The 25,897-nt window shown below is 42.8% G+C and overlaps 1 protein-coding gene across 13 annotated transcripts in view; it reads left to right on the forward strand.

Moving 5' to 3' along the window:
- LOC139534171 (forkhead box protein P2-like) overlaps positions 1-25,897 on the forward strand; it is a 113,415-nt gene that overhangs the window by 8,738 nt on the left and 78,780 nt on the right. For all 13 annotated transcript variants that reach the window (XM_071333021.1, XM_071333020.1, XM_071333026.1 and 10 more), the window contains exons 2-3: positions 1,297-1,376; positions 4,210-4,263. The gene's annotated coding sequence lies outside the window, so the exon portion shown is untranslated. The remainder of the gene's footprint in view (positions 1-1,296; positions 1,377-4,209; positions 4,264-25,897) is intronic.

Raw genomic sequence — 25,897 nt, forward strand, 5'->3', positions numbered from 1 at the left:
ACAGTAGATGGAAGGGGAGATGTGTATCCTTTTCCCACTGCACAAATGTTACACGGAAATCTGTGTGTGCACTGTGCAACACTTCTTTCCCCAAACTCAAACAGTAAAAATAATGACACTTGGCAGGTTTTGTTTTCCACGGTGCTCTTTGGGCTGAGGGCTTTTTGTACAGTTCAGAGAGCACATTCCACAGGATTCAGCAGTTGCTGGTTGCCTACAGGGGTCATTGGAATTTGGGAAGAAAAAAAAGAAAGACAAATTCTACAGGAACGTCCAGGCTGGGCCATTGGTCCATGTGTCTTAAGTATCAGAGAGAGAGGCTGCCTGTAAAACACTCGCTCAACGACGAGGGGAATTCAAATGTTGCGAGGGGTCAAGCGCTTAAACACGATGTATAGGCATTAAAAGCTTCTGAGAGGTTATGTGGCTGCAGTTTGTAATTTTTACCGTAATGTAATAAAATATAGCAAACTTTAGAAAGATGCATGTGAAAATAAGGAGGATTGAGCATTGTTTGATACAGAATTGCAGTTAGGTGTATTATAAGGACATGGAACATGTCATTATTGTCGTTAAAATCTGTCATTTACTGGTTGATCATTTGAGCCTTCAAGGCACTGCAACCTTTCGCTTGGGGAAAAAACACTTCACATATATTTCTTTCATGTGTACTGTACATTACCTAAATTCAGAAGATCAGCCCTCATCTTTCTTGCACACACACACACACACACACACACACACACACACACACACACACACACACACACACACACACACACACACACACACACACACACACACACACACACACACACACACACACACACACACACATACACTCGCATGCACCCACAAGTACACCCCTCCTTTTTTTTGCAAACTTCACATTTCCCTAGTATAGGCTACTTATCATAATGAACGATATCTGCAAGAGGCCTGCGATAAGTGATAGGTATGGTCGGTGTTGATCATTTTCGGTTTATCGTCTCAGCTCTAACATGTACACACAGGTACATATTCACTCACATGCATACAGTCATCTAACAGGCAAATCCAGTTGTACTTTGTTGTTCCCAAGTTTATTGCTTTCCCCTAAAAGCCATACTAATAACACTCATGTGAAAGAAAACCTACCCACGTTTATCCTATAGATGTTTGCGGCAGCACCATCGGGGGGGGGGGGGGGGCATTTACAATTTACTATTTGAATTGGAAACTTGGTTGATAATGTTCTACTGTATGGGAACATGCTTTTGAGTAATGGTTTCTCTCTAATCTGCTCTCCCTCTGCAGATCCTCTACAGACATCTCTGGACTGGAGTCCTTCCCCTCCTGGAAGAGACGGACAACAACCACACGTTTTCACCCTCAGGGTAAGTACTATAGCACAACCTTTCATGTCCTGTCAAAGGTTTTCTGCCTTTGGACTGATAAATGCTGTGTGTAACTGTGTAACTATTAATGGATGCAAACAATGTTCTTCCCCAAAAACATATCCAAACTACACAATCTGTTTCAGTAGCTATAGTTAGCTAGCTAACTATATAGCTAGGTGTCATCATCTAAAATAACCCTAATTTATAAGACAGTTCTTATTTGATTAATGGTGGTCGGACCCATCTATGTGTAGCTAGCCACAATAAGGATTAGCCACTATAGTGGACTTTGCGGTTACCCTTCAAAATAAAAGTATGTTATTGACAGTGATGCAAATGCATACAAATAGTAGAATTATGTCATAATTGAATAGATCATGCTAAACGAGGTTGGAATATTGTTATATAAAATGAACAAAAGACAATCATTTGTTAATTTGACAAAAATCTGTTGAAATCACACTGGATGTATTATACTTTAGAATTGCATTGGGGCATACTTATTTCACTGTACAGCCTTACCTATGGATTGTGGATCAATGACATGGGGTCTGTCTACTCAGTGACACCCAGAGAACATTAGCACCGTAGCTATTATTGCGAGTCTCTGAAACAACTGTGAGTTGAGCCACATTTATTGTCAAGCTATGTGTATTGAACACTATTCTCGAGGAAAAACAATACTGCGTGGATGTTTTGGAGTCTGATAACTCTGAGGAGGACGTAGGGGTAAAATATCTTGGGTATTGAGTAGACTGTTACCCCATTTCATTGATCCCTAATCCTTAGGTAAAGCTGTAGAGTGCAATAGGAATGTCAATACACACAATAGGCTGACTGGGGAGGTGATTTCACACAGTCACAGTACTGCGATAAGAGCTACAACACTAATATTTGCATAAACTCTTCACAGTTGTGTTCTGTGGGTGTCACCGAGTAGACTGGTACCCCATTTCATTGCTTCACATTCCAACCTTATTTAACATTATCTAGTCTAAATATGGCATGATGCTAGCAATTGTAACCTTCTGCATCACTTTCAAAAATGTACTTTTATTTTGAAGGAAAACAGCAAATTCCACTATTGTGCCTAATCCTTATTGTGGCTAGCTTCACAACACATAACCTGGTCAGCTCGAGCCTACCTTGACATATGAAGCTAGCTGGCTGCTTATACCGTTAGCTTTGGGCAACAGTGTTAAGTAGCTGGCTAGCTATTTATTTCCATCAACTGAAGTTCAATTTCAAAAGGCGAAAATCAAGTGGCTACCTAGCTAATACACACAAGGATTCCTAAATCATTGCTAAGAGTAGTGAAATTGTCTGCAGTTTCAACTGGTCATTGTTTTCAGGCTGGTTGTATTGGGGCTAGCTAGCTTCCCCAGAAGTTGCGGTCAAACAAATAATGCTTTATTACCAACGCAGTATTGTAAACACGTCATTCGTGGCCGGTGTTTGCTTGTTTGCAGACTTTTTTGTACAGCTTGACAGTGCTACTGATAGTAGTGGTGGCGCTTGGCTTGCACGTGCAAATTCAGAACACACAACATTCTATAATGGAACTGTGTTATTTGACTTGTCAAATTAAAAGCTTATTTAACGGGTCAAATAGTGTTATTGTCAAATAGGGTTATTTGACGCGGATCTTTTTTGACACGCAAAGACCCAAACGGCGTTCCATAGTATGTCGTGAAGCTAATAGCAGTGACGCTATTACTGTGTAACTCCGGTAGGGAAACATCTGAACAATAGCGCACTTGGTAACGTTAGTGTGTACCGGTGCTCGACCAGTCGCGAAAGCCAACATCACCCACGACAGAGAACGGTTGATTGTCAAGGGCAATGAATTCCATTATCTTGCCGTTAATGGATTTCGCCTTTGAGTTAACTCGCTGGATTTTTTTACTCTTTCAAATGACTGCTCGACTTGTTGACTGCTCGATCCACACAGCAGACATTGTGGGCTAGGTTAGGAATGCTGTGTTGCAGTTGTAGCGCAAAATTGTACGTGGCGTCATTACGTTATATAGGTATGCACGTCACCTTTGATATTGGTTTTTGACATCGCTGTTAAACTAGACATCGGGCCGATACCGATGTTGGCATTTTTAGCTAATATCGTCCGATTCCGATATGCTCATCGATATATATCGTGCATCCCTAGTAACTATACTTAATATTTCCATCCAAAATCATTAATCTCAGAGGCGTCATGCATTACTTTTTTTGCGAGGGTGCACTGATGGCCAAATCTTTGACTTATGCATAAAATAAACTATCATTTCTCAATTTTCAGTGTACAAATGGACGAAACTTGCCTCTGCCTCCTTATTTTCAATGGGCATGACACCTTTAATCTTAAGGACAAAGGTGTTTAATTTTTTTGTTGTTTTTTTACTTGTACCTGGGCAGGAGTGTTACTGCTATAGCCCAGCTGAGGCACAGTTACCACCATAGAATATAACAAATCTTCATCTGTCCACCATGATAGAATTCCACCTCTGCAATGAAACCTTTCAGGTTGCGCCTGTTTGGTCTTCACACTTCATAGCCTTCCAATCTACTGTAGCTTTGAAGTTATGATATGTATTAGATTCAACCAATGTGGACTGGGAGGAAGGATATCTGAAAGTCTTCTTAGTGAATGTTGGGGAAAGTTTTCTAGACGCCCATATTTAATTGAGAATGATCTGTCCGAACACATCACAATAAACAGAGGTTATTAACACCGAGAAGCTTGACGTGTTGGAATGTATTATGTGTACATGCAGGAAGGTGGTGTTGAATATACACCAGAATGTTTGCTCATAACCAATGTTCATTTGTTTAGGATGAAATATGCAACGGCTGTGAGAAGAGCATCCACATTCTGAAGTCCAAAGTGGTGAGTCACACTGTCTTTTACACTGATCTTTTGCATGCCCTGTGTTGTGTGTTTGTTCTGATTATTGTCCGATCAGAAGAGTCACATCCACTGCCAATTCATGTTGAGATCAGCTCGAGGGATTCACATACACTGGTCTTTTGAGGCTTGAGGTACAAGACAAGACAACTCCTATAAAGTGATAAAGCTCATTCAAAATTTCAAACTGAGAAGCGTCGATGCCTGAATCATCGGGAGACCCAGTGGCAACACACACACACAGTTTGCACAACTCAAAGCTTCTGTAGTCCCCTTCGATTCCCCTCTATGAGACGCTCAGCTTCTGTATCTGTAGCCCCTTAGATTCCCAATGAGATTCTCTATGAGACATCCAGCGGTGATAACCGAGGCAGTTTGTCGTCACCAAGTCAGTACAAAACGAGCCTAAAGAATCCCAACCAGCACAGTAAGTGTGACACACACTGATTATGTGACTGCTACTACGGCGGAGGCCTGCCGTCATTACTAATGTGTCCCCACAGCAGCCAGACTGAGACAGACACACAGGTGGTGTCTCAGACTGAACAGAACATTGCCAGACGGTAAACTGCAGTAGCGATGGGGAGGAGAAGCCTCATCATCGTGAGGGGAATGAGGGAATGGAATTTAGCCGTAATTGGATGGGAGATAGATATCGAATGATAACTTGACAATGGGTGATTGTTCAGTGAGCACAGAACAGTTGAAGTGAATTGCTTTGCAGCTAAAATCAAGTGTAAAGGTACTGGCTTCTGTGTTTGTAGTCCTCCATAACGTCTCCACTATCAATTATTAGTGTAATTAAATGTATGTTGCAGGTATTTCTCAAGTATTTTTCATAGAAGTCACCCCATAAACTTTCGAATTTGAATAATTCTGTGAAAAAAAGTCAGGGCTTGCGTTGATCTGTTTTTCAATGTTGCAGAGGAGAACTACTCTTTGTCAGGTTCATTCCTGAACTCAGGCCACTGGTTTAATTTGATATTTTGACCCCGTCTGAGGAAGAACGTCTATTTGTCTCTGTATTCAGCTGCAGAGTTTTGCCTTTTGAGGTCCAAGTATGATTCAAGCGAGGCAGCTAGGAGCCAAGCGGGGCGAGAGGCTGGGTTAGGGTGGCTCAGCTCAGCTGTAGGCCTCAGCCCCGGCCCACATCCCAAGAGTCATCTTCACAAGACTAAGCAGAACCGAGATTCCCTTCCCTCTTCCGCCTAAAAGAGATTTGAATATTAGTTTTTAATTTGTTGAGTATCCCATTTAAATCTTCAAAGATGAACTCTTAAAGTATATCTGTTCTGGAACAGAAGTACTCTAATCATCCCAAAGAAGTAGAATTGACCTAACTTTCGCATTACTGTGAATGTACACATATATACAATCTACAGCAATTAAAGCATATCTCTGGCTAGTTTAAAGAAGCAGGCCACAGACGGATGGCTTTTCCTCAGACTTCCAATTTGGAATTGATTTCTTGTTATAGATCAGAGCTTCTGTCATTTCATTTCCAAAACCCTAAAGGGTTTTCTGAGCCAAGGAGCCCGGCTGGCTTCCCCCTGAGTAGGAGAGGGTAACCTCCACTACTGGGGAGGGAGAAGAATCAAAGGGACTTGAGTCGTCCCTGTTGGCAGGCTCCATTGTGGGTCTGATTTGGGATTGGAGGGGATGGGGATGGAGATCAGGCTAGCGCCCATTTTTCTAATCTTTATCCACCATTAACCCCGGCGCCCAGTGTGCGGCTGGGATCAGGTCATTGGTCAATCCCCCATTCAGAAACACCCCGGAATATTTCAAAGTTAAGCCCCGTCTACAACAAAAAAGTATTACTCATCAAACGTTCACTTTCTCACTCTCCAGTCCTCCCAAGGATCTGCCTGCCTCCCCTTCTTCCCTTCCTTCTTATATTCCTCTTTATGGTCCACTGTTTTGTCTTCCCACTTGGAGGGGGAAAAAGTTTTGGAACTTCCCCAAGTTTCCATATTCCAGTTTAATGAGGTTTGGTTTGGGGTCTGATAGTGTCATGCTGTGAGCAAATTGGACCAAGAGTGGACCCGCGTCCTACTCTTTACAACTCTTTTGGTTGGATTAGAAGTTGGAGTTTTTTAAATAAGATTCTGGAATTGTACTTTGCCTCACAGGAAATATATATTCACACCTGATGCATATATTTTCAACCTTCCCCGTGTCCTTCACTTGGCGCAAGCACACCATGTGTAGCCTATTTCTTCTCCACAGTATGTCCCTTCAGTTTCCAAAGTCTAACAAGGTAGACTTTTAAAAAAAAACTTCAAATCTTTTTTTATCAAGAAAGACCTTGGCGCTGATTTGTTGTCTCTTTACCTTTTCGATCCGTTTTAGTTGTTACAAGGTTTATTCGCCTCTCCTCCTGCCTGTTCAGAAGAGGAGTAATGAGGACCCAGAAAGAAAAGAAGAAGAGGAGTCTGGAATAGATAGAGTGTAGAGGAGTGTTTGTCTGGAGTGGACAGTTGCCATGAGAATAGAGTTACAAAAGGGGGTGTCTCTACCTAGCTGCCATCACTCCTGATGGAGAAGACACACTGACTCAATGAGATTATTGATCCAGAGAGGAGAGGAAGGGGGTATGCTAATCAACAGTGTGAATGGCCATGGATGCAGTCCTGGCGGGCGGCTGGTCAGTCAGCCAGTCAGTATCTCTCTAAATGTCTCAAAGGCTGAGCAGATCACACTGGGGGTTGTGGCCCCTTATAAACTACTCATAGGATAAACTATAGGACTTAAGTCCACCTCCCCATTCAGCATGCATTGGTCCCTGCTTGCTAAGTACTTTGGACATGACTGATTGCGGATACTGTATGCACAATCTTAATTTTTTATAAACGAGACACATCTAGTGTTTCACATGTCATTCTTTCCCTCTGACTCAATTTGGGAAGAGCCTTGGTGCGGAAGCCCAGACTGATGGCATGTTTCCTAGTGCATGAGATTATTGTGAAACAAAAGCCTCAAAAGGCATGACATCAGAGCGGCCCTCAAAAGGCATGACATCAGAGCGGCCCTCAAAAGGCATGACATCAGAGCGGCTTGACATCGGTTTGAACTCGTTATTTCAGGTGGGAAGAGTTACGAGCCGCTACAGTTGCAGGTGATCGTGTCCAATGAATTGGTTTCACATAGTTTCCCGTTCTTTGCGGCAGGTCTAATGTTGATTATCTCGACAGTTTGAACCTGTGCGTTATCGTCGCAGCATTCAGGAAACACGGTCATTTTTCTAAACGTACACAAAGCCTCTGTTGTTATCTTTTGCTATCTGCTTCCTTTGGATTAAGATAGGTGGGGATTTGTCAACACAATGTTTACCAATCATGTTGATAGAATGTATGTGTGTTATGAATATATGTGCCCTCCCTAGCTCCTTAAATATCGTCATAAATCAATATATGTGCAGCGCAGAAAAGAATACCCATGACCCATTTTGAATGAACTGTGGCTGAATCCTATGTGGGAGTTGAACCAAAGTGAAAACATTGTGTAAATGATGTCAATAAAATAAATACGCTATTAGCAGCTATTGGTTTCTAAGAATCATACATTTTTAAACCTTTGAAGCAATGGAGTCTGAAGGATTCCGGCCTCCTGCGGTGTTATAAGACTCTCCGATTATTGGAATAATTGGCCACAAAGAAGGTTCATATAAATGTAAATGATAATACATGTGCTCAGTTTCACATGTTGTATATTATGCAAACTTTTTTTTATACTAATCCAAATAGAGTAATTATTCACCAACACCACCAGGTTTACATCTTTCATTTTGATCGTATACGTCAGTAGCAGTCCAAAGTGTAACACGTTTTTGTTTTGAAACATTAAAGAAAACTTAACTGAGATTATTAAGATTGCGAATTTGGCATCAAAATGTAGCGCTGTGTTTGCTCTTCAAGTTAAGATCCTGTAGATAATGCTATTTCACAAGCTATTTTTCCTTGCTTCAAAATCAAAATCAAGCCCCAGTCACAGCCATTGCAAAAGCTTTTACTACAGAGGCAACAAGCCAACTGCTTTGTTCATTATGATCATTTGATCGGGGCTTGAAAAGAGACGCGGAGGGGAGGAAATACTACAAGCGCCTCGAATCCCACTTCCCTGTCCACAAACCACAATCCTAGACAAAATGTCACTTGCTACCTGCTTTTCCCAGAATGAGAAGAAAGCATCTGTCTATGTGTCGAGACGACAAGCCGACAACTCGCTTGATTTGGGTCAAAACCCTGACAGGAGTTGGAATGTGGAATCTATATATGTTGACAAACTTGGCTACCCCTCTGAATGGGGTTTCTGATTACACCTCATCATGCGTGGGAATTTCAGTGTGTCCCCAGCCCTCTCCGAGAGGTGCCTCTCGGGCAATCATGTGGTCATACTACCTGACTCTCTGCTGCTCAGAGTGCAGTTGACAAAAACAGCCTGAGGCACATCATGTGGAAAAGATTCGGTCTGCATACATACATCCTGTCTGCAGCACCTCTCCAGTTAAGTGAATGAAGCACCAGGCTGTCTGTTGGTCCTGCTCACCTGTGAAGGGAAATGGTGTGTGTGTGTGTGTGTGTGTGTGTGTGTGTGTGTGTGTGTGTGTGTGTGTGTGTGTGTGTGTGTGTGTGTGTGTGTGTGTGTGTGTGTGTGTGTGTGTGTGTGTGTGTGTGTGTGTGTGTGTGTGTGTGTACTTGTGTGTGTGTGTACTTGTGTGTTTTTCCAACTTTCCCCCCTAGAGAGCCTCTCAGTTATACTCTGCCGCAGCAGTTGAGTTCCACTCCTTCTCATGTCATGTAAAATGAAGGTCCCGGTCAGTGAGAGCTTTCACTTGTCAGTCATCCTGAAGAGGTCCTGGGGTGTAGAGCTGCTCACCTGTGTTTATTGTACACTTTCTTGACCTTACTTGTTTCTTTCTTTCTTTCTCTCTCTCTCTATCTCGCTCTCTCTCCCGCGCTTATCTCATCCTCTCTCTCCATTTTACCCACTCTTCCTCTCTTTTCCTTTACCCCCACCCCTTCTCTCTTCCCTCCCTCTCCCTCCCTCTATCCATCTCTAGTCTCCCTTCTTCCCTTCACTCTCCTCCCTCTGTCCCCTTCTCCATCCCTCCTGCTCTCCCTCCCTTTGTGTTATTAGAGCCCTCTCACTGCACTCGGTTGCTTGCAGCTCAGCCTGTCTGCAGCGTTGCTCCCTCCGCTGCACCTCGCAGAGCACACACACTGCTGCGCTGGCTTTAACGCAGACTGACGCCGCTGCCATAGGACTGATTGAAATTCGTGTCTCAAAGTTGCTAATGCTCACTGAACCATTTTATTGAAGATAAAGTAAATAAAATAGGTTGCCATATGAGAATTCTCTGGAATAGACTGGAATGATCTGGCAGGTAAAACACACTCACTCACAGGCAGGCCGGCCGACAGGCACACACGCACGGATGCACACACGACCGCATACACGTACACGCACACAAACACTCACACGCACGGAGTGTGAAGGGGTACAATTCCTATTGGCTCATGGAGTTTTGTTGATGGACTGGGTGGTGGAGGTGGGGTGGTGATCAGGAGGTATGAGGGAGAGAGAGGTATTCTCTATGGCTCAGGAATTTCACAAGTCCAATGTTTTTTAAGAAGCTTTGCAGAAAGCTAACAGTTTGATTTAAAGCCTGTTCCAGGGTATGCCACCTATACATTCACAATCTATAGATTGTACGGTACAGCGTCCTTGTCTAGCCCATACTTTTGTGATGAGGTAGTGTACATACGTATGAATGTATGGTATGTGGACGAATGACTATCCTAAATCATTGTATGCTTAGGGTAGATGACCCGTGTATTGCAGAAGTTAGCATCTGAAAAGTTGCTTACAGTATTTGCATGAAATAGGAAAACGTCCTCAGGGCTCTCATCTATTTGTATTTTGTTGGTTAGTGGTAGGAAACTGTCCCAAACCAAATAGCCCCTGACGACAGTCTCAACTGTGTCGTAAAACTCTTATTGACTGTAAATACAGAGTTTTTCCATTACTCTTCAACTTGTGCCTACACAAACAGCCCGAAGGGTGCACGTCAGCCAAAGAAGTTCATATCATTTTTTTCTGTTGAACTTTAAACCTCCTTGCCTTTTCTTTCCCATTAATATTTCAATATATTTTCTGAATAGATGGACTAAGTGTGTTGGTTGAATCCCTGACCCAGTCATTGTTACTTCAGGTTTAACCAAATCACATAAAAATTATCATTGTGTTCATTTCTTAAACTTCTTGTAGACCACTATGGACCCCTCGTTTAAAGAACCTGGCTACCTTTCATATTCTCAACCAGAATTATGTAAAATTCCCCTTGTGTTTGATACGATTCCTTTCTGCATTGGAAAGTGGTATAGGTGACAAGGTAATACTTTTGCCATTGTGCTCAATAATAAATATTCTTCCAGGTCTTACTCAGTTGGCTGCTCACGAAAGAGCGTTTGGACTGTGTGTGCATTGTCGCAAGGCGGCGAGGTCATTGGGAATTCAGTCTCTCTTGCTTTTGTCAAATATTTCTGTGCTGTGATAGTTTTCTCATTTATTTAGTGAATAGTTGGGGGTGGAGAGAGAGAAATAGTTTTTACATTATGTAAATGATGGAATGGGTCTCATAATCTCACATGTATTCATCATAGCAGACATTGGACCCTGTGATACTGCCCTCCATTTTTACCATTGTTCGCGTTTCTCCCCTCTTACTGTTCCTCTCAATGGCTGTACCAGGCTTTAATCCAACCTGCCTTTCCAATGACAATGTTTACCACCTATCATTCAATAAGAGACCAAGAAGCGCACAATTGCCTTTGTAAGTAAATGCTACATGAATGCACCCGAGCCAGCCACAGAAGAAAGGGATTGTTAGCGGTATGAGGATAAGGTTGAAAGGAAAGGTTAGTTTGATGTGTGTGTGTGTGTGTGTGTGTGTGTGTGTGTGTGTGTGTGTGTGTGTGTGTGTGTGTGTGTGTGTGTGTGTGCGTGCGTGCGTGCGTGCGTGCGTGCGTGCGTGCGTGCGTGCGTGCGTGCGTGCGTGCGTGCGTGCGTGCGTGCGTGCGTGCGTGCGTGCGTGCGTGCGTGCGTGCGTGCGTGCGTGCGTGCGTGCGTGCGTGCGTGCCCTTTTTGGTTCTTGACAGCACCTTTTTTTTCTAAGAGTGTGTAGTTCCACGTAGGCTAGACAGCAGCGTATGTTTCTGGCATTAGCTAGAGATTAACCTGTACAGGCCCTTTGGAAAGGTGTCTGTCTACGGAACAACAAACTGACATCACAACATTAGGTAATTATTGCCTGTAAGTAGGGATTAGATTGTAGATGTTGACAGTAAATTGGCCCTCCGCATGTGTGTTTAATGCACCTTTGTGTGGATCAGACACACTAATGCACACAGGCAAAGTGTCTGCAGGCACATACTAGAGTAAGTCTCACCACCAGTGTCCCTCCCCCCGCCCCTTCCTCCATTTTTACAGATCACCACAAAAGGAGTCTTTATTTTTTTCACCCGCCGCATTGTCATGTCTCTTTCTGTTTGTGAGATTGTGCATTATAAGTGAGCTAATGAGGTTTCTAAATATAAAGATTTGCTCAGACTCCTACAGTGTGATGAAGGCCAGATGTTTGTCTTGGCGTGTTCTTTTTTCGCTTTTTTTTCCCATAAATTGTTTTCCCTTCAAGAGTCTTGACAGCATTAAAGATTAGCACTACAGTATAGCTGCTAACAACCATTAAGTATTTTCACCATTGTGTCACACAGTGTTTCTCTGTGTTTCTCCCCCCCCCCCCCCCCCCCCACCCCTTCCTTCGCGCCGAAGCAGGGAAAATGAAAAACAATCATTCTGACCTCTGGCGACCCTTTTTGACGCACAGTCAGTTAAATGGTTTGTAAGACGTTTAATTACCAAATGGTATAATCGTTATTCATCTCATCATTAGATGTATGATATTAAGTGAATCGCCTCCCCTGAGTACTGTGTTTCACAGATCAATAGATTTAGACAGGGCTGGAAGGGAGGGGAGATTTAAACACTGGATATGAACAGACACTCTTTCTCTCTGTGATACCCTCACTCATTTATTTATGTAATTAGCTTTTATATAGGTTTAATTATGCAAATTGTCATTCCACACTCGGGGATGGCGGGAGTGTCCACACCTCGTTTTCCACGGTCTATACATCCTCGAGTGCATATTTTTCCGGGTGTAAGGACGTGTAACAATGGGCAAGGTTATGGATTTTCATGAAAACATTTTATTCTCTTGTTAGTTGGAGTTTTTACATTGCACTGTACACACAATACAATTGATATGAGCATTGTTTTGAAGGCATTTCATGATTCTTAATTATCTGTGTCCCCAAGAGGTGCTAAGAAACGCTTACAGTTAGATAGTGAGCATAAACCAGTGTGAATCTGGTAGATTGGGGACCTTGGTAGACTGGGGACCTATTCGTTTGGTTGCACCTCTGTCACTTGGTTACGCCATGCCGTTGTTATGAACGTTCTCAAGCCGCCCTCCACCACAGTGGTGCTCAAGAATCGTAATAAGCCCAGGCATTCTGAACAGAGGCTGATGACTGTTTCATCTAAATCACACTACAGTGCTTGGAAATACGATGACATTGCTAAAGTAGGCAAAATATTTAGTAGGAAACAACTTTGCCGTCATTGTCATGTTGTCAAATTTACTTCAGACCGATGTCAATCAAATCAAATGTAATTTGTCACATGCGCCGAATACAACATGTGTAGGTAGACCTTACAGTGAAATGCTTACTTACAAGCCCTTAACCAACAATGCAGTTTTAAGAAAAAAACAAGTGTTTACGAAAGTATTTACTAAAATAAACTGAAGTAAACATATATTTTTTTAAATAACAAATAATTAAGGAGCAACAATAAGAGAACAGTAGCGAGGCTATATACAGGGTGTACCGGTACAGAGTCAATGTGCGGGGGCACCGGTTAGTTGAGGTAATTGAGGTAATATGTACATGTAGGTAGAGGTCAAGTGACTCTGCATGGATAATAAACAGAGTAGAAGCAGTGTAAAAATGGGTGGTGGGGTGGGGACAATGCAAGTAGTCTGGGTAGCCATTTGATTAGCTGTTCAGGAGTCTTATGGCTTGGGGGTAGTAGCTGGTTCAGAAGCTTTTCGGACCTAGACTTGACGCTCCGGTTGTCATTAGCTAGCAAAGTTTGTAAAAAAAAAAATGCTAGCAATGCCAACGTTAGCTAACTAAAAATCAGATGGCCTCACATTTATACTGCAACTAAAGTCAATCTGGCGACATAAACACGAGACAAAAGGTTTTCCTAAAAATGATTTTCCTCCGTTTGAAATGTCATTGTATTTCCAAGCCACTGTTATGCACTTCTGATGAAATCTTCAACAGCGCTCATTGACAATACATTGAGTAGAAATATCTTGTGCCTTCATCTTCTGTATTAACACCTTCACGGTTTACTGAACAACCCATCGCCTACACACTGTACTGGCTATATCTGTCTTCTATCTTTCGTCGGATTTATGAAGATATCTATTTGAACAACCTTTGAATACCTGTAAATATGTGCAAGTTAGTCAGTGGTAAATATCTATTGTTGTTAACACAAACACCGATCACTACAGTGAAGGCTTAAGTATCTATTACTGTTACTGTCAGAGCCCTAATCGGAAGAGGGATCTGTCTGTCTTAGCACTTGAGGAATCCTCAGAAATTTCACTTGATGGCACTGTTTCCTTTTTCCTCCTCTGCGCCCCCAGGCCAAAGCAACAGGGGATGTTTTATGTATGTTCCGCACGCTCCAAAAGCCTGGATCCCTCTTCTACTACTGAGACAGAGTGGCTTTCCCTATCTTTATCTATGGCTCAGGGAAACAAGTTAAGGATGAACCCTCACAAACAAAACAATAATTGAATTTGTTAAAAAGTAGGTTATTATATTACTACAAACCAGTACAGTATAGTTATGGCCTAAGGCTTGTCTTATTTCAGGTGCCTTATTGAGTATAAATTAACAATTTATTTATTTATTGGGGGATATTTTGGGCATAATGTTCTTAAAAAGTCTTAATGATATATCTGAAACGCTGATACAAACATTGTTTCCTTAGCTGACCTCTTATCCGTCTGTACCTCTTCAAAGACGGAGCATAGCCTTCCCTATTGTTTAGTATTTCCCAAGCATTGCCAATTCCTGAATTCCAGGAATGTTAATTTTCAATATAAATCTCTTACAACAGGAATTCCGTAGTTATTCACCCGTTTAAATTAATTAAATTAGATTCCTCTGATGCTGCCAGGCGTTCCGTTGATAATTGCATCAACCAGGCGGTACATAATAAGGCTGAGAGTGTTTCTATGGCTGCAGCAGTTCATTTAAATCCACATCTTTACCTACCTTCGCCACCACACTTGATATACTGGTAACTATCTGTCGGTAGTGTTTCAGTAATGGCCTCCGCGCGTTTTAAAAGCCTCTAATTCTTTGTTCTTTCCCGGACTTAAAAGTCTAAAATGCTAAAGCATAACGGCTGAGAAAGAGAAGGTGTTCAAGAAGAGAGCTATTGACCTTTTTTTTAATTACTCCTGATCCTGTCTGAAATAAAGTGAGGGCACCTCGTTTTCCTGTATGAATCAAACTGAGTTTAAAGATGGGGTGGTGGTTTGGGGCGGGGGGAGAGAAGATATTATGTGCTCCAAACTAAATGGTTAAGCATAGCATTCATAGGTGTTGGTCTTCTAATGCTCCTCCATGTGTACAAATACCCTGTATAAAGGCGATATATCATAGTGAAAAATAACCAGGTATGTCAGTAATATCTGCATCATAAATCAAGGTGGGAGTATAATTGAGCCCGAATTATTGCGTGGGGGGGTGTCTCCCCATGGTGGAGATGAAAAATGGAAATCTGTGTACTGGTAAATAGATAATCACACAAAAGTAATTGAGGTTTTCAAACCCCAATCTACTCTGCCAGCGTGAGCTCGTTTGCATGTTAATCACGGGAGTGATTCCCTTTCCCTTCACCGCGAGGAAGTCCGCACACTTTCATAACCAGCTTTTAATTGCATTTAAAATGTCACAGAGGTGGAACACATGTAATTTAGCCATAACTGTGTCCAAATTAATGGGCACTACAGAGCCGTTCCGTTGGATGGGCTAAAATGAGACAGGCTGTTATGCGTCTTCATTTTATTTCGAGATGCTTCACTGTAATATAAGTGTCTTTCTGATAACGTCTCAAGGGCATCTTTTGACAAATACGTCTAGATATTTATTTACGCTAAATCAAAATTGAACTCTATGAAACTGTGTGTATGTGTCTTCATCTCAATGATTGGCACTCATTGGGAACCCGTGAATGAATGCGATTAAAGAGAGGTGAAAGAGTCAACGTATTGGGTTTGAGTGTATTTTCTTTCATCGCCAGGTGTTCTTTCGCGTATAAATTACCGAGATGATGTTTCCATAACACAGCTTAGAGCACTCCGGAGAGGGAAACCTGCAAAACAGACCTATTTAATTTTTCATAGAAGAGGACCATCAGGAGCAATAAGCCAATATTCCTCTTCCCCCCCCCTTTTCCAGATGCTTTTTCCACCCCTGCATCTTTCCAAACCTAGCCCTTACATTTTTTCCCAGAAAAAAACAGCGGCAGCACTGCCGAGACCTACATGAAAGGAAGGAACTGTTGAAATGTTAATTTTACCATCTGCTGTTGAGGCCTGCTACCTGTTTGGTGTTTTTTCCCCCTGCCTTCTTTAATTCCCAGTAGTTCTGTTCTGTTTTATGAATGTGCTGGTATTTTGGTTGTTTGAAGTTTGGGGATCTCAGAGCACAACTCTGACTGAAGGGGGGGGGGGAAACGGGGAAAAACAGAGCGCCACGTGGAGTGACAGTCCGGTTAGCCCTCTTTTTCAAGTCCCAGTGCCTCCTTCCAGTCTCCCTCCTACCCGTCTGTCCCCTGATCCCAGTTACACTGTCTCTCCTCCCCAGTAACCCCCACCCCCCCGTCTCTCTCTCCCTTTCTCCTCCCTCTCTCTCTCTACCACTCTCTATCTCTCTTCTCTCTTTCTCTCTGAGTCTTAGTGTCTTCAGGGACCCATTTAGTGTGTTTATCTAACTGCTTGGGATTTTAATCATTAGTTTACAAGACCCCAAACACCCTTTGTCTAATAATGCTTTCTTTGTAACACTCACACAGTCTGCATAGCTTCCTGTAAGGCTTATAAACCCCCTGAAAAATAAATCATACGAAGCCAAATGTAAAAAAAAAAAAAAAAAAAACGAATTCCTTTCAAAACTGTTCGTCTCCCTTTTTTCCCCGGTAAAAAGTTTACACTTTTTAAAACGACATTTCACCAGGTTTTGCTATAAGGCTTTTGCCAAATGGACAGATTCCATTGTGAGATTTGATAGTTGGCAATTAGGGTGAGACATCCTGTGTGCAGAGTTGCTTAGCATTTTCCTTGGCTGGGATCTGATTGTTTAGTCTGCTCTCATTGTGAGCTGTTTCTGAGCAGCAGTTGACGGTTGTTTGCAAAGTGCTAGGAAAATGTGAGAGGAGGGCAGGGGCTGTGCTGCGCTTTCTCTTATATTTATTTATTTTTCCCTGTCCTTGGAGCTTGGACATCTGATTTGTGTTCATGTTTCTCTATTCTTTCTGAGCGGTTTTTAAGTGTGGCTGCTGAAATCTAGACTTTGTATGACCTCACTGCACGGCCTGTATTTCATTAATGACCAGGCCTGTGGTTTGGGGGGAGAGGAAAATCTTTCATATGATACCGTCTTGCATTAGTGCATAGCAGCAGCTGCAGAAACCCCCCAAAAACATCACATTTTGTGGCTTTGAAAGGTGTGAAAAGTTTAGCTCCTTAAAGCAAGCCTTGCATTTATAAGTGTGTGGTCTGTGTTTAGAAACAGAACTACTGTAAATAAATAAAAAACATCTATTAATGACACATTTGTCTTTCATTCTTCCCGGCATCTTGTAAAGTCAACAGGGAAGAAGATACATTTCAAAGCAAGACGTTTCCACGCACACTTTGACGTATTGTACGTCGGAGAAGCCACCTAAAATAACAAGCAGGTATTCAACAGAAACTAGGCTGTCAGCATTTTGGCATTGAACCGTATTATTTTGTGTACTTTAAGTACTTTAGGCTCTACATGGTCTTCTTGTACAAGTGGGTTGTGTTGTTTCTTTTTGTGGAGTAGTGGCACATCTGGCCTGTGTAGCATTTCTTCACAGATTGATTTGCCAGGCTTTGTTGGAAGCGACTCACGCGAACCACTCCGCAATTGCTCTAAAAAAAGCCATTCGACAATACAACAGACTCACTTAGTGAACCTCTGCTCTCTGTGCTCTCTCCTCCTAGCTAAACTTCCAGACACTCGACTACTGTAACTCTGTTGGGTACCTTGCAGGATATTGAATATCCAAAAAAGAAACCCCAGATTTGTCCAGTCCAAACAAAGAGCCCTTGTGTCACCCCCCCCCCCCCCCCCCCCCACACCCCACACCCCCATCATCTCTTTAAACCAGAGAACTGTCATCGTCATCATGACACAACACATGCTTTACCTCAATGCCATAAGAAGATACCATGTGCATATTTTCCCAGATAATTCCTACTATCATTCATCATCAAACACTCCCCCTATGTGTGTGTGTCAGCGTGAAGTGTTCCGTTGTCAGTTTGGAACAGGGGAAGGAGTTTGGAACAGCAAAGATGGCCGCGTACCAAATGGCACCCTATTCCTTATTATAGCACACTACTTCCAGAGACCGTATTGGCTCTGGTCAAAGGTAGTGCACTATAAAGGGAATAGAGTGCCATTTGAGAGGATTACCCAGAAGATGGAGTGAGGTTGGTTAGTCAGTGAGGCTCAGTGGGTCTGAACAAAGGAGGGATTACCTAATAGTCCCGGTATGTATTTGAAGTCGAGTCTGCTGTTTGTTTGGGGAGGTGCAGGGTGGATGGGATGGTGGGATGTGCTGTGAAACATCTCGCAAGCAGCTGATGGGCACTTTTAAGCTGTCAGAAACAGCCCCATCTGCCATCCGTCTTTCTCAATAGATAGGAACAGGCTTCGACGGGGCAGGGCAAAATGGAAAGGGGATAGAAAGTTTAATGATGTCAGAACGTTCTCCCAAGTTAGTACGCCCTCTAAATACAGTGTAATTGGGTGTCTGTGTTGTAAATTAAAACCCACCCAGACAATAACTTCACAACATCTTCCCAGTATATGACTGTAAACTGCGTTAGATGCACAATCCAATAACTATTTTGGGATCTGATGTGAAAGGATCTGTAGTGAGAATGCTGTCTAAATGCATGTAAACTAACTCATTAATCTAATGTTTGTAAACACACTCCCGGATTGTCACAGAAAACGGTGTTCCCTATTACGCAGAGTTGAATTCTGTCTCAGCAAAATATCATCAACTTGTCGTAAACCATTTAATTGCATGCCAAGAGAGTAAAAACAAGCCTGTAGGAGAAACACAGAACACATCACACGTTTGTTGTAACTGTTGGGGACTTGGGAACGACTTAAGGTAATTGCTTTAATTAAGTGTTGGGTTTTCTTAGATTAACCTTCACAGCCCCCCATTTAAAAATACATCAAAAGTGATAGAGAAACACGTGTTCTCTACACGAGTCAAGAGTTGACTACAAGAGGTGGTTTCTTTCATTTGTCGGCAATTTCTACAAAATGAGGGTGTTCACTAAGTTATGTCCATTGTAGCCTACACTGCACAGGACAGCTTTTTTTTAAAAATTTTTTTACTACTTGAGTTTTAGCCACTCAAAATGTATCCAACAAATTTCGAAAATATGACCTTTCTCCTTGTCATTTTGAATCAGCCATATTACAACGTGTACGCCACTCTCAAGCCCACCATTCTGTTTTGATCAATTGTGCGCCTAGTCCCGCTTTTAATGCCATCGCAGTCTGCTTTTCCCTCCACTCAAAGCCCTGAATGTGGACAGCTTTTAAGGTAGTGAGGAAGAAAACTGGTAAGTGGCTCATTTCTCCGGCTAATGTCTTTTTATTGCAACTTTAATAGTCGCTTTATAATAAACTATAATGTATTCCTCCAGATTGCAAATGTCCTCTCATACGTTGGCCGCCTGGCTATGGCTAAAATGTGGTCTGAAAGTTATTGTGACTGTACCTTTTAAAAAAACACCAAATCAATTACATGTTGTTTAGGTAGTTAAGCCGGTCACTCTGTGTTCAGTCAATTTTCCCAATGCCAAATGGAATGGCCGTGGAATAATTGCAGTAGGTAACTATTTTCAAACTGATGTTCTTCTTCATTCACTGTCCCACTCTGCAAGATGAGTCTGTATTTGTTTGTGGTACATGCCCATGGATGGTTGTCAATCTACTACATACTTGAGCCCACCATACAAGAGTGCACTGGAACGAACGGGTAGTCATTGAAAAGCAATGTGAAGCTTATTGCCAATCCCGGTATTTTCAATTGGATGGAACATTGGAGTTTTCATTGACATTGACATGTTCCGGGAAAACCATCAAAGTAACTTCTAAATTCCACCAAAGTTCAGCCAAAAACTTGTTGCTGAAAGACTTTTTTAGTTTTCCGAGGCAAATTGCAGAGCATCACACCGAGTCTCGAGAAGTGTGTCACAGAATCATCTACCAGAAGTAAAAATTGCCACTTGCATACTGTCTTTGACCGAGGAAAGCCTTAACCACTCCTGAGGAAAATGTGCCGTTTAGAAAGATATAAAGAAGTAATTTTATTACGAGGTACATCTCCCTCTCAGAAGTGATTTCATTTCTCCTTTCAGCCTCCACGGGAGCCTTTATTTGATCTCATATTCCTGAGTTTAACTGCCTCAAACCAGCCGGCCTCAGTTTATTTTCATTTGGAAAACAAATTTTCTGCTGAAGAGGAGGTGGAGGGGGTGGTTGAGGCGTATATCTTGGAACTGCAAGTTTCTGTTATGAATGTAAACGTCCCGTTTACAGAGAGCCTTTTCACTCTATTGGATTGTTGGAAACCAAACCAGACGGAGAAAGAAGCTTGATTGGTGTGTTTTGCCACGCTCACAATTTAATCCCTATCTCCTCCTTCTTCCTCTCCCTCACTTCCTCCCTTGTGAATGCAGAGTTTTAGGAGTCTACCTCCACGGAGCTTAACTTCATGATTTAAAAAATGACATTCCGCAAAAGTTTCCAGACAAGCAACTACTGTACCTTCATTGAGTAAATTCTTTGAGACTGTTGACCAAAAGTTGACCACCAGGTGCGGTAAAATAGAGAGAGCTGGTCCAGCATCTCAGTTCCAGAACCTCAGGTGTGTGTTTGCCACCAGCCTGAGTGTAGAGCTTATTATAAACCAAGACTTAACAGAGCTGGCATCCCACCAGCTTGCAGGTCCTCTCTGACCCCCTTGCCTTTTACACAAACCCCCCCGCATGTCCAGCTGGAGTAGCTCTCTCCCTTTCCTGCCTCTCTCTCCTTCTCTCTATCTCTCTCTCTTTCTCTCTCTTGCTCCCTCTCTGTCCCTCCCTCCTTCCCTTCCACACCTCCATCTCCAGAAATCATCTTTCTCCGCCTGCAACACCTACGTCTTCTTTAAGCCTAGACTGATGACAGCACGATGAAAACATTTTTTTTGCGAGAAGTGCAGTTTCAGAGCCCGGAACTCCCACTCTCCTGAATAGTTCCCCTTTTTTATTTGGGTAGCCTCCACTGGGCTCCGTTCCATTCTGAGAATTACCTCCAGATGTAATTCCTATCCCGCCCTCGCCGAATTAGTGGCTAGTAAAAATTAGGTTTAAATTAGCGGCGGTGTGGAGAACGGTTAAGTTAGAAATGTCCATATAATGATATTATTATTCTTTGGTGAGATGCCATTTTTCCCGAATTAATTGAGGTTTTCTTTTATGTAATTGGTGTCTGGTTGAATGGTATTACTGTCATGAATGGATGGCCTCTGTGTGTCAGTGGTAGTTCAGAACAGTGAGGTAAGTGGAACTCCAGTACCAGACAGGACAGATCTATGTACCACTGAACTGCTGCTGATAGCACTGGCCTTTTAAACACCATCTAATCTACTGTCTATATACACTGAGTGTACCAAACAATAGGAACACCTTCTTAGTTTTGAGTTGCACCCTGTTCTGCCCTCAGAACATTCTCAGTTCGTCAGGGCATGGACTCTACAAGGTGTTGAAAGCATTCCACAGGGATGATGGCCCATGTTGAGTCAAATGCTTCCCAAAGTTGTGTCAAGTTGGCTGGATGTCCTTTGGGTGGTGGACCATTCTTGATACACACGCGAAACTGTTGAGTGTGAAGAACCCAGAAGCATTGCAGTTCTTGACACACTCAAACCGGTGCGCCTGGCACCTATTTCCATACCCCGTTCAAAGGCACTTAAATCTTTACTCATGCCCATTCACCCTCTTGAATGGCACACATACACAATCCATGTCTTAATTGTCTCAAGGCTTAAAAATCCTTCTTTAACCTGTCTCCTCCACTTCATCTACACTGATTTGAAGTGGATTTAACAAGTGACTTCAATAAGGGATCATAGCTTTCACCTGGATTCACCTGGTCAGTCTATGTCATGGAAAGAGCACTCAGTGTGTATCTATGTTATCAAACTAACTCCACCATATGGAATCTACAATGGCACCTGGTACCTGCAAATGTATAGCCAGGATGTTGTTGACATAGTAGAAGCAGTTTGTGGTGTGTTAAAATACATGTGCTAGCGGTCTTTTGATTTTCACTGGACTTTGTCTTAACTCTCATTTAACAGCGTAGCTATGGTTATGTGAAGACTATGGGAAACCGTGGGATCCTCAGCACACAGTGTACGAAGGTCAGAAATGGCTTTCCTGTTTATCTTTAACAGGAAATACATCTGTGGAAGCGGGCTATTGTATGAATCCTTAACCGTTCTCTTTCATCTGATGACACCTTGCCGGCCAGGAACATTAAAACCCAATATCCATGTATTTTTCTATGAGTACGAATCTAATTTAAACTGCAGCCTTTACAATATGATAATATCTACGGTGAAAAAAAGGGGAAGTTGTCTGCTATGCTATGCTCCTAGACTTTCATCTGTCGCCAATCTGCTGTATAATAGGTAAACTGCTGTGAGGTGCACTTGCTTGTTTAAATTTACCCGCACAGCCGAGCCTTTGATTTCATCAACGCGTCTAATTCAAATACGTCCTTTTGAAGAAAACCTACATTTTAAAGGGAGAGAGGAGAGCGGAGCGCAGAAGAGCCAATTTAACCTGGAGTGTCTGTCGCATTCTCCCCCAGTTTTTCTGTTTGAAGTGCCCGGTCAGCTTGAACTGTCTGACTTCTGTCATTTCGATCTCTTTTATTTTTCTCCGCTGCAGCAGTAACATATATACTTCAGTTCCCCTGCCTGCAGCTGGGGGCTGGTGGAAGGGAAGAGAAAGGAAAGGGTGCAGCTAGGCAGGCAGGTATCATTAAGCAGCGAGAGGAGAGAGCTGAAGCCAGTGGAACGGCGCTGAGCGAGTGCTATACGTGGCTCCTCGTGGCGCATGTTGATATTTCTGTCCTTATGAATGTGCAGCCGGGTTTATTTTCAATAGGAACTGAAGCCTGGGCAGTTCCACCTCAAGCTGCTTATTCGGCCTGTTGATATTGAGTCAAGCAAACACTCACTCTGGGATGTCCTGTTGGGCACCGGGCCAAAGTCGCAAATGGAAGTCAAATGTGAGACTCCTATGTAGGGAGGGAGGGAGCCTAAAGAAAGGCAAGCAGCCAGCCTAGAGGGTTAGGGTTGGTGAGCTGCCCAGTGACCACCAGTTTAAACTATTCACTTAACAGCTAATTTTTAACCACTGGATGGAAGTGGCATACTGTAAATCTTGATTAATACACTGAGTTGCTGTCTTGATCTGTTAGGCTACGTCGCCGTGAATCTGAATTGTACTTCTTTTTTCTCAATACAGCTGCTTGACTCAGTCGCGGCCGGCTCCTGCTTCTTTTTTTAGATGAATGACTGATTAAAAACATATTCTCGCTGTTGTGACTGTGGCAGCTGCTCTCTGTCTCTCCCTTTCTCCCACTTCTCCCTTCATCTGAAATATCTATGCAAATATGTTTGGACACTGTCATTATAGGCTACTTAATATGGATTTCATTAGGGATCGTTCTTAGCAAGGCACAGGGAAGTTGCCATGGATACTCCAGTGCTTAAGTACAGTATATTAAAAATATTCAGCCTCTAATATAATCACTGAGCTCTAATGGTCCATTTTAGCCACATTCAACTTGTTGTGGGGGGGGATAAAAAGGCTTAAGATCATTATGTCTTGTTAATGTGTTTGTGTTTGTGTTTACATGCAGTATAACTGTGTTATTCAGTTTTGCTTTTGTAAACGTATCATAGTGACATGAAGGTGGTCTGTTTGTAGATATACTAGGAGGGATGCTCATTCTATTGACATACTGCAGGTGTCTGTCTGTATGAAGTCCAACTGTCAGTACCAGTGCAGTGTGTTCGGTGTTCAGGATATTGAGAGGTACCGTCTATTCAGCTGTTCACTGCATATTGTAGCTCTGGTCTGGTCTGGTTTAAAGGGGAGGGGAGAGGAGGAGTGAATTCATGTGGATAACCCTCCATGCAAAGTGAACATCATGGCGTTTGGGCAAAGGGCTGAAACAAATACACACTCTCTCAGTCACTGCACACACAAGCCATAGGGCAGGGATCATAAAATAGATTCAACCGCCGACTTATTTCTTTCTTGAGTGGATGGTCGGGGGAGGCGGAATATAATTACAAATAATTTGTAGACCGCAAGAAGCCCAAACAGATATAATATTTGACTAAAACATAATCATTACGAACCTTGCTTACATTTGTATGTGATCACGTGTCTCTCTATTACGCGTGGGAATACTTGGGAACGGATTTCCAAAATTAAAATCACAAATCAGCTGTGTTCCTGTTGTTTTTACAGTCCAACAATGAAAATTCTAACGACAATTTTCTTTTTATATAAATATATTTTTACTCAGAAAACTTGGAGGGCCAAATTAAACCACCCATGGGCCAAATTTGGCCCATGGGCCGCCAGTTGGGGAACCTTGCCATAGGGTCTCTCTTTCTATCTTTCCCTTTCTCACTCTCTCTCCATCTTCCTTTCTCTCGCTCTCTCTCTCTCTCACTCTCTCTCTACTCCAGACTCATTCCATTGCTGGGCCCCTTTTTAATGCATTTTTCAAACGCAGCACCTCTAAGTGGCAGTTCCACACCAGTGTTTTCCCCTTCCTCTTAATTTCCATTTGTTTCAGCGTTGAAGTGTTTTGGCCATAATAAATCATTCTAATGGTGGGTAAGGTGAAATAGGCTTTGGGTATCTCTGTGTCAGCCCTGAGCCCAGACAGCTGCCTGTGAGATTGACTAGCCCAATGGCGCTAGTGGTGATGGTGGTGGTGGCAGCGGCCATGGTCTCAGTCTCCAGCATGGAAGTGTGGAATGTAGAGATGAGGCTCTTGACACTGTCTGATGGCCCCGGGCAACGAGCTTTGTGTCTGCTTTAATTGAAAATTAATAGTTAGAGGGTTGCTATGGAAATGATGCCATCGCTTCGAGATAGAAACCTACACCACCACTGCAACTGCCATAGTTATTACCATCCCCCACCCCGGCACTACCCTCCTCTCTACCCCCCTGCTACCCACGTCTCTTCTTCTGCCACGGGGAAGGGACGCTAGTGGCGTTGTTTGTCCTTATTGACCTTGGTGGTGTGAAGGCCTGGAAGAAAATACAGGCAGAAAACACACAGTGAAGTGTTAGTGATGCACAATGTCTTGTTGTTCTCTGGCTGACAATGTCAAGAAGTGGTGGCCGGGTGGCTTTTCAACGCCCAGACCACTGTCTCGTGTTTTGTCTTTTTAAGGATGGCCCTCCAAGTGGTTTATGGGGTGTTGAAGGAGCATCGTAGCCACGTGGCTCGACGTGTTGAAAGTAAAATGGGTGTAATTGCTCGGCCTAATGTTTGCGCTTAAAGCAATTCAGAGCATTGAGACAGTTGTGTGTAGCGAGCTGTTTCTCAGGCACAACACCCCCTTGATCTTGTTAAGTGTTTACCACGCTGCTTCAGACAGTGAAGGCAAATGAAAATGCTAAATCTTTTTGGCCGCTGTTTGCTGTTTTAATAATGATATCATACAGCTAAAATCTGCTGGTTGGTATATAATGTGCTATTCAGAGCATGTTAAATCATGCCAACGCACTGCTCCGAGCTGTGAGTTCAAGTGGTCTTATACCCCGAGTTAGAGGCTGGATCTTTTACAAAAAAAATCTGTCATGCCTGCCTTGGGTGCATCTCTCGGAGCATGAACGTTCTTCCTTTGCATACTCTCACTGTCTATGCGTGCATGTATGCACGCGTGCGTGCGAATTTGTATCTGTTTATCTTTGCTTACGCTGTAAGGAGAGTTTCTTGAATTTCGTGAGTACACATTCATCCACCAGACTTAAACACACACGCACTTACGCCTGTGCGCACACACACACACTAGCACACACACTTGTGGGGACACGT

The sequence above is a fragment of the Salvelinus alpinus genome, chromosome 11 (assembly GCF_045679555.1).
Source record: "Salvelinus alpinus chromosome 11, SLU_Salpinus.1, whole genome shotgun sequence".
Classification (NCBI taxonomy): Eukaryota; Metazoa; Chordata; class Actinopteri; order Salmoniformes; family Salmonidae; genus Salvelinus; species Salvelinus alpinus.